Source organism: Leptonychotes weddellii, chromosome 4 (genome assembly GCF_054177405.1).
Source record: "Leptonychotes weddellii isolate Sample4059 chromosome 4, ASM5417740v2, whole genome shotgun sequence".
Classification (NCBI taxonomy): Eukaryota; Metazoa; Chordata; class Mammalia; order Carnivora; family Phocidae; genus Leptonychotes; species Leptonychotes weddellii.
This window is the reverse complement of record NC_138372.1, coordinates 138,652,223-138,662,118: the sequence shown is the minus strand read 5'-3', so window position 1 is coordinate 138,662,118 and position 9,896 is coordinate 138,652,223. Positions and strand designations below refer to the sequence as shown.

General features: G+C 42.2%; 1 long non-coding RNA gene across 3 annotated transcripts in view; it reads right to left on the bottom strand.

The window, feature by feature from the left end:
• Positions 1 to 1,554: 1,554 nt before the first annotated feature.
• Positions 1,555 to 9,896, bottom strand: part of LOC145720950 (uncharacterized) — a 23,731-nt gene continuing 15,389 nt past the window's right edge. For all 3 annotated transcript variants that reach the window (XR_014144316.1, XR_014144317.1, XR_014144318.1), the window contains one exon: positions 1,555 to 1,760. This is a non-coding gene — a long non-coding RNA (uncharacterized LOC145720950). The remainder of the gene's footprint in view (positions 1,761 to 9,896) is intronic.

The window sequence follows — 9,896 nt, the reverse complement described above, 5'->3', positions numbered from 1 at the left end:
ATAAAATCTTTAAAAAAAAAAAAAAGAAAAACAAGCAAGTAGGGGCACCTGGGTGGCTCAGTCGGTTAAGCGTCTGCTTTGGGCTCAGGTCATGATCTCCCCGTCCTGGGATCCAGCCTCACAGTGGGCTTCCTTCTCAGCAGGGAGTCTGCTTCTCTCTCTTTCCCTCCACCCTTCCCACTGCTCGTTTTTTCTCTCTCTCTCTCAAATAAATGAATAAAATCTTAAAAAAAAAAGAAAGAAAGAAAGAAAAACAAGCAAGTATACTACCCTGGAAAAAGAGAGCCACTCAGAATACACCTGGCATTGGATGTCACAGTGAAAACAGACCTTGAAAATATTCTCATTTTAGAGACTTTAAAAAATGTTTCAGAAATTTCAGGAAAGTTATGATGTGCTTAGGGGAACATAGCTGGCTAGTGAAAGAACCTGGTCCAAGAGAACCAACATGTCCTGCCTCTTTCTACCACAGGATCTTCCTAGTCAGAGCAATTCCATAAGCATCTTTCAGAATAGTTGTAACCTGAGTGTTTGTTACGCCAGGGACAACTGTATTCCCCCTCCATGTCCCCTCAAATATATGTACAAACAGAAACCTGCTAGCTATACTTTGAAAATAGCTCCCATCTTTGTGCTCTCAATCTTGGTTTGTGTCACATCCAAGTTAGAGAGCTGGCTTATCTGAGAATGCCCCCCTACTTTATCCAGAAACCAGTCACCACCAAACCCGCCAGTTCTCACTTTGGAACAGGGAGTGAATCTGGACGCTTCTCTGTTCTCAGCACCATTCCCTGACCTTTGGCTTGGACTGTTTCATGTACCTCCTAACTACCCAGGGTTACCCATGGCTACATCCCACACTGACTCGCAAGGCACATGAACTGTAGGTGGGGACTTAGGGAGTTCCAAACCCTATGACACTTGCTGTGGGTGGGATTGAATCTGGGTGCAGTAGTGTTCTCTTCCTTGGACCTGGTTCCAGATTAACTGTGACCATGAAATTAAGCTGTAAATTAGTTTAAAAGACTCTCACCTCAATGATGGCAATGGATGGCAAGACAAAGTCTTGATCATTGATTCCTTCAGACACAAAGAGAGAAAGATCTTGACTTAGTGGTACAAACACTGGATTCTCAGGTTTCCTTAGCAACCTGCCATCCTGCCCTCAGTGACAAATTGGAAGCTCCAATTTCCTTCTAGCTCTAAAAATTCTCATTCTATGAATATCTGTGGTTTTAGAGAGCCTACCCAAGGGGAGTGGTACAAAAGTTAAACTATTAACTATAAACTTAAATAGTCAAGTATTGACTATTTAATCAATAGTCTATTGATTGACTATTAAACTTGGACTATTAAAATAGGAGCAGGGACACAGATGGCTGGCTAGGAGGTAATTTGATGGAATTCAGGGAAATGGCAGGCTATATTTCTCCCATGGACAGAATATGATATCAGGAGTGTCCAATGGCGATTCTCAATTAACACAAATTTAAGTTCTGCTCTAGCCCACTCTGTTAACTAAGGCAGGGTCATGAGTACATATTAATTGAAAGCTTTCTTTTTAAAATAGCTACAAACTATGAATTTCAGGAATTTGGTGGTCATATTTCAGGGAAAATGTCATTATCCAGAACTATTCTCTGCCAGTGCATAATGAGCTATGACTGTATTGTACCCTGAGGAGCACCAGCTTTAAGTCCACACGTTCAGATGTTCAGACTTGAGGGCAGAGGTTCATGTTTGATCTGATCCTGCAGCATCTAGAAGGACAGGGAGAGAAGTAGGAAAACCATCAAATGGGGTCTGAACTTCCCAGTTCAGAACCTGCAGTGTCACAGGCTGTCCTTCTTCCAGGAACAAAGTGAACTAGATTGCAACCAACGTTCCTGAGCTAGAGAAACTATGGGTGACTGTTCCCTTTTCTGTAAAACATGTGTGGTTTTAGATCCAGGGAATTGGAATAACATCCACTAATCCCTTGCTTAGGGTCCCTTTGGTTTACTGTTCCTGTTAGTTTCTCTTTTGGTTCAAATATCTCCATGACAAGCTTGGGAAAAACTTGTCCATGTATATCACAAAGAAGCCAAAAAGACAGTCAGGGATCTCACCAGGAGCCCTGGGGAAGTGACAAACCAGGTCAGGACATCTTCTTCCTCTGCTGGAGGCCAGGCCTTGCCTGCAGAAGCCTGGCTGCCCACAGCATTCTCCAGGTCCTCCAGGGGCCCAAGAAGAGCAAGTCACCAAGTTCTGGACAGAAGAGGCATCAGAGAGCTAACAAAGCTCCACCTTTGCTGCCAATGAAAGCTAGGTTAGGGAGCATAGCTCAGGGTCATTGCCCAAACGGGTCGGCTAAACCCAGTCCAAGGTCAGTCTCCACCCAGAAGAAGGTGGAATCTGCAAAGCAAACACACGTGCAGGTGGCAGCCTCTGGCTGGCCCGGAAGGAAAATGTAGGACAAGAACGAATGCTTCCAGTGGAATATTACTCAGCCATCAAGAAGAATGACATCTTGCCATTTGCAATGACATGGATGGAACCAGCGTGTATTATGCTAAGTGAAATAAGTCAGTCAGAGAAAGACAGATACCATATGGTTTCATTTATATGTGGAATTTAAGAAACACAACTGATGACCACAGGAGAAGGGAAGGAAAAATAAAATAAGAGAAATACAGAGAGGGAGGCAAACCATAAGAGACTCTTAACTCTAGGGAACAAACTGAGGGTTGCTGGAGGGAAGGGGTGTGGGGGGATGAGGTAAGTGAGTGATGGGCATTAAGGAGAGCACTTGATGTAATGAGCACTGGGTGTTATATGCAACCGATGAATTTCTAAATTCTACCTCCGAAACTAATAATACACATATATGTTGACTAATTTGAATTTAAGTAAAATCTTAAAAAAAGAGAGAGAGAAGAAGAAGGAGAAATGCTACTCATCCTTACTGAGGAGCTGTGGGGATTCACTCTGCCCAATCAACAAACTGGACCCATGACTGTCAGCCACCACCCAAGACCTTGCCCACCTGAGACCACAGAGGAAGCAGTGTGGTAAGAGGCTGGCTGTATGGAGGGAAATCCTTCACAGCAACCCTAAAACAAATGAATGTTCATGGTGGCTAGGAAACCTTATTAAACCTACCAGTTTAGAAAATAGGAATATCTCGAATATTGGTCCCCTGCCTGCCAAGCTTTGGGTTCTAAAGGGTGTTCACTTCTAAGATCTGCTTTGCTAAGGCCTTGAACCTGAAAGTCTAGCAGGCGGGGTGGTGGCCAGGGACAACAGGTGGCTCCCACACCTGGGCTCAGTGTGTGCTTGAGGACAGGGTGGCTGGCCCCTCCCCTGCTGCCAGTGTTTCTGGGAGCCTTGAGCCGCCCACATTCTATTAAACACCTCTCAGATGTTCCAGGGACAGTGGTGATCTGCCCAGAGCCCCTATGCTCTCTTCTCCTTCCAGCTTCCTCTGAGAGAAGATCTGGCCTTGAACCTCTCCCAGTTGGCTGGAGGCTCTTCCCCCTCAGTCTGGTTCCTGCCAGCTCTTTTCCTGCCTAGATTTCACCTCCCCACACATTGCCTGGATGCTTCTAGGATACCCACAAGACCCTGAGAACTATTGTCGCTGCCCTTCCCTTGTTCCCTCCCTCCCCTCCTCCCTCCTCCTTGGATCAAATAGTAGCTTAAGTGTTGCTGGCACTCAACCCATAGAGGCAAAGAGAACTGGCAGGAAATGGGCAACCCTCTCTCAGTGGGCATTTGCCCAGTATGGCTCAATGAGATCAATTAAGGACCTGCCAGGCCCCTGGTGCTAGGTGCCCCTCTCCCTCTGTACTTCTTGGCATCCTCTCATTTTTACTTTTCCCCTCTACTTTCTCTGGCTCACCTCTTTTCTTTGTTCTGCCTTACTGGCTATTTCCCTTCGTCTTCCTCTTTCTATCTCTGGGTGTTACTTCGGGCTTTTTTTCTGCCTCCCCTCCCCTTCACTTCTTCCAATTTCTTAGCCTTTCCTACACATAACTGTAGTCTGGTTGCCTGGATTTGTACAACAGCCTCCTAAAAATCCCTCTGTGGACAAAGCCTCCACCTCTGATTCTTTTTCCACTTTAGACAGAGTAACCGCTTTATGTCACTCTCTGATTCAAGACCCTGCACTGCCTTCCCAGTGCCCACAGGACTGAGTCCAAATTCCAATATGGCGGACAGTGCCCTTTGTCACGTGCCTTTCTCCCAAACACTCACATGTTTATCAGTTTAGCAAACAAATCAATTTAGTTATTGAGCACCTACCATGAACAGATACTGTACCAGGAGTTGAAAATAAAATAAATACAAAATAAACACAAAAATATTGACAAATGAAACCATATCTGCGATTTGCTTCAAAATAATCCAAGGAATCTGGGGGGGAAAAGGTATAGAGAGGACGCAACTGACCATGAATTGATACTTATTGAAGCTGGGTGATGGATATGGGGCTTTATTACGTTATTCTCTCTACCTTGGTGTAGGTTTGAAAATTTTCTGTTAAAAACATAATGGGTAAAGAGAACTGGCAAGTACTTTGGCTTCCTTTTTCTCCCGGCTCTCCATGTGCTCTATGCTCGGGATCCCCAAAGCAGCTTATCATAACATTATTACAATTTACAGTTTGTTGTAATTGCTTGCTTAATTGTCTGCCTTTTCTACTAGGCAACAAGTTCTGTGGGCACAGGGCATGTTTCTTGGTTGTCTCCCTATTTTATCCCCAGAGCCTCGCATACACTAGATGCTCAGTAAAAACCCACAGAATGAATGGGTAAGATGAAGTCTGTAGGCTCTCCCAGAATAGCTGGCACAAAGTTGGCCTCACTGCAGGGTCTGGTGGGGGATGGGTGAGGATGAGGAGAGCTATCTTGGCACTGCCTGAGGCTGGGCACCACAGTCAGGCATTTGTACTCTGGGCTAGCGGCTTGGAGGTAGAATCCACTTAGACTAGTGTCCTAGAAATTTTCTGGACAGAAAAACTTTGACGCTCATTTTGTAAAGTCTGGATTAATGACCTGGTAATATTTTTTCTGACTTTTCAATAGATTACAGAGTGAGTCAAGAATGACATTTAGTGAAAGTTTCTTCTCAATAATACACCACCTGCATCCTGCCATACTTGAACACAGAGCAGATAAGTATAAATTGCATGAGATGACATGATGTCTCTTCAAGAGAAGTGTCAAGTGCAGGACACTTCCACTGGTTGGCATGTAAAGCTGGTCATAGGTCTGTCTCTCAGAGGAAGGCCTTTCCAGAACACTCTACCTGAAGCAGCCACTCCATCCAGTCTTAAATAGCATCAATCACTATCTACAATCACACATGGTGTACTTACTGGTGGTCTGCGTTAGAGTTTGAGCAACCGATAAACAAGGGCTCTGTCTGGTGTTAACCAATGCTGATTGGATCCTTAACTCCACCCTGGGTCTAGAGTCCTGCCCTATGACCCTGCCAGTGGGTGGGAGCTTGGCCCTCACATACAGGCCTCCCAGCTGTCCACGGTTTATCATAGGTATACGGGTCTACCTGGCTCTCTGTCATGGCCCCCTTTCTGGATTCTCTGCCCCACTGCTCCGTCTTCTGGGACAGGCCATTTCTCTGAACCATATTAGACATTGCCAGACCCCTTGCACAGGGTCACCCCTGCCCTAGTTAGGTGCCGCCTTCCCCTACTGCCCTCTCTCCTGTGTGTAAACACACGCAGTAGTCCCTAGCCGTGACAACTGTTACAGTGTCTTGGCTCTTATGGCACATTGGTGGTCATCTCTACAATGTACGTATTGCTGCTTCCTTAGTTGTGTACTCTCAAAGGTAACTCTCGATTATAACTTTGTTTCTTTAATAAAACATGATCTTCTTTATGATGATCAACTATGTGGCAGGGGTTCTAGCATGCCTTGTGGAAAAATTGCATGACAATGACTAACAACCCATTAAAAGACTAGTGATCCTAATTATCCTAATCATAAAAGAATGAAATGAAAAAATATTTTTTTTCATTATGGTAGCACATGACATGACTTTACCATTTTAACCATTTTTAAATGTACGATTCAGCAGCATGTGAGTACATTCATAATGTTACATAACCATCACCACCATCTATTTTCTAAACTCTTGCATCATCCCAAACAGAAACTCTATAACCATTAAGCAACAACTTTGCATTCCCCTCTCTCCCAGCCCTGGCAACTTCTATTTTACTTTCTGTCTCTATGAATTGGTCTATTCTTGATACCTCGTATAAGCAGAATCAGACCGTGTTTGTCTTTTTGTGTCTGGCTTATTTCACTTAGCATTAATGTTTTTAAGGCTCATCCACGTATCAGAATTTCATTCCTTGGTTATTGCTAACTATATTCTGTCACATGTGTATACCACAGTTTGTTTATCCAGTCATCTGTTGACGGACACTTGGGTTGTTTCCACCGTTTGGCTATTGTGACTAATGCTGGTATTATTAAATGACTAACAACTCTAATTACCCTAATTGTAAAACAATGGTATTTAACCTGTTCTTGTGTTCCACCTCTGTTCCAAACATTTCCAATTTCATGCAAAAATAGTGCTTTAAGAAAACTAACTATAAACAAATATTGAACTCTTAGTAATGAGTGCATTTCAAGGGAGGTGAACTGATGTCCACATCTTAATTTAAAATTCATTGAAAATAAGTATGTATGGAGGGATAGGTATATGCATGATACAACACAAAGCAAGTAAAAATTTTAATGGTAGAATCTCTGTGGAGATATACAGTTATATACTGTAAAATTCTTTCAACTTTCCTGTATGCTTGAAAGCTTTTGTATTTTAAAAACTCCAAAAGAAATTGGAGACCTTAACCAAGACCCTGGCCTAAAGTTATGACCATTCCATTTCTGCAGAGAAATGGACCTAAGGAAAAAATAGTTTAACAATAAACATTTTTAAAGTGTCCTAAAAGAGACCTAGATATCCCTGAAATTTCTATTATTAACCTGTGATGTGTTTTTAAAATGTTTATTTTTATTTTTTTTAAAGATTTTATTTATTTATCTGACAGAGAGAGACAGCGAGAGAGGGAACACAGGCAGAGGGAGTGGGAGAGGGAGAAGCAGGCTTCCCACTGAGCAAGGGGGGCTCGATCCCAGGACCCTGGGATCATGACCTGAGCCGAAGGCAGACGCTTAATGACTGAGCCACCCAGGTGCCCTTTAAAATGTTTATTAACAGTGCCTGTCAATAGTTTGGAAAAACTCAAATGAGATCAATCATAAAGCATCAACATCAGCGGACCTGTTCAACGCAGGACATTACTACTGCAGTTTTAAATAAAATCCACCAGGTGGCAGAGGAAAGGAATCACAGAAAACGTGCATATTTCTAATTTAAATGAATATCTTATTACTTCTGTTATTAGAAAAGATCTGCAGACCTTTAACATGGAGCTCACTATACAGGACATAGAACTAAATGTGAAATTTAAATCTGAACGCCAATCTTTGCCTGAGGATATTTATACTATTAAAAAAAAAATGGTGCTTATTCTGATTTGCCATGCTTGTTTGCACAATTTCTTTCTTGTAGGAGATTCCCATGTAGTTATCCACTCTCATATTTCACACAATACACCAAGTGCACCATCACTCCCAGTGGGCACGCAGTGGTCCCAGCCTCCTCATTCCCACCAGAACCCAGAAGCCATGGAGCTTCTCAATGTGTCACCACTGTTAGCAGATTTTTTAAATTCAATTTATTTAAGCTAAAAAAAAAAAAAACCCACAAAACAATTCACCGATTTCTCCCACTTCCCGACTCTCTCCCACCCCCACCTTGGGCAACCACCAATCTGTTCTCTGTATCTATGAACTTGGATTTTTTTTTCCCCCAGATTCCACCTATAAGAAAGATCATATAGTATTTGTCTTTCTCTGTCTACCTTGTTTCACTTAGCATAATACCCTCAAGATTCATCCATGTTGTCACAAATGGCAGGATCTTACTCTTTATTATGGCTGGGTAATATTCCATTGTGTATATATACCATATCTTTATCCATTTATCCATCCATTGATGGACATTTAGGTTGTTTCCATATCTTGGCTTTTGTAAATAATGCTGCAAAATGAACACGGGGATCCACATATCTTTTCAAATCAGTATTTTTGTTTTCTTCTGATAAATACCCAGATGTGAAATTGCTAGATCATATGGTAGTTCTATTTTTAATTTTTTGAGGAATCTCCACACTGCTTTCCATAGTGTATGGTTTCAGAGCTTACATTCAAGTCCTTAATCCATTTTGAGTTGATTTTTGTACATGGCATAAGACGGTGGTCAATTTTCATTCTTTTGCACATGGCTGTCCAGTTTTCACAATACCATTTATTGAAGAGACTGTCTTTCCCCCACTGTATGTTCTTGACTCCTTTGTCGCAAATTAAAATTGACTGTAAATATGTGGATTTATTTCTAGGCTCTCTATTCCCTTCCATTGATCTATGTGTCTGTTTTTAATGCCCATACCACACTGTTTTAATTACTATAGCTTTGTAATATAGTTTGAAATCAGGGAGCATGATGCCTCCAGCTTTGTTCTTTCTCAAGATTGCTTTGGCTATTCAAGGGTCTTTGATGTTTCCCTACAAACTTTAGGATGGTTCTATTTCTAAATTCCACACCACGGTTAACAGATCTTTATTTTTTTTAAGGTTTTATTTATTTATCTGAGAGAAAGAGAGAGAGCATGAGAGAGAGAGAGGGAGATCACAACCAGGGGGGAGGGGTAGAGGGAGAAGCAGACTCACTGCTGAGCAGGGAGCCTGATGTGGGACTCGATCCCAGGACTCTGGGATCATGACCTGAGCCAAAGGCAGACACTTAACGACTGAGCCACCCAGGCGCCCCTTAACAGATCTTTAAATACTACTCTTTTTACTTTAAGGAAATGCTTTAGCTGCTGTAATGACAAATTCAAAGTAGTGGAAGTAAATGGTGTAAAGAGAAAAAGAAAAAATATTCCCTACAATGTAATTACAAAGAGGCTAATAAGTAAGCAGATGAGACATTTTGAGTTATTCATAGAAATCAACATGTTTTATATATACAATCAACCTCATGATTATTTCATTTGAGCAGGCCTTGATTTGTCTTCTATAATTTTCCAGAGGGATTCCTAATTAGTCCTCACACTGAATTAAAACAGTCCCTCTACATTTCCCTTCTCTGACACATACTTTGGGATGGCAATGAAGCAGGAATGATTTAAGAAACTTTCAGCAGTTGTCTAGCTTGTTTTTTGTTTGGAAGGAGAAAGAAGACAAATAAGAAAATAAAAATCAAATTTGTGGAGCCAGAATTCCTTTTAGCAAATAGATTGATCGTATTTTTAGATGATGGAAAATGACCGTCCATCAGCAGTTCTGCAGGTGCATCATGCTACCGAGCACTCAAGAGACTGTCAGTGTGAAGGAGTCAGTGACATGCCATGGCAAGTGTCCAGTGAGAAGATGCAGAACATCAGTCAACTGCTGTCAGAAACTAACTGCACCGGTAACACCCAAACCCTGCTTTAACGTTAAAATCCTATGGCTCATTTGGGGAATTCTTAATTGCAGGAAACAAACAGGGTTGCTGGAGTGGGGGGTGGGGTGGGAGGGATGGGGTGACTGGGTGATAGACACTGGGGAGGGTATGTGCTCTGGTAAGCGCTGTGAATTGTGCAAGACGGTTGAATCTCAGATCTGTACCTCTGAAACAAATAATGCAATATATGTTAAGAAAAAAAAAAAGAAGAAGAAGAAGGTAGCAGGAGGGGAAGAATGAAGCGGGGGAAATCGGAGGGGTAGACGAACCATGAGAGACGATGGACTCTGAAAAACAAACTGAGG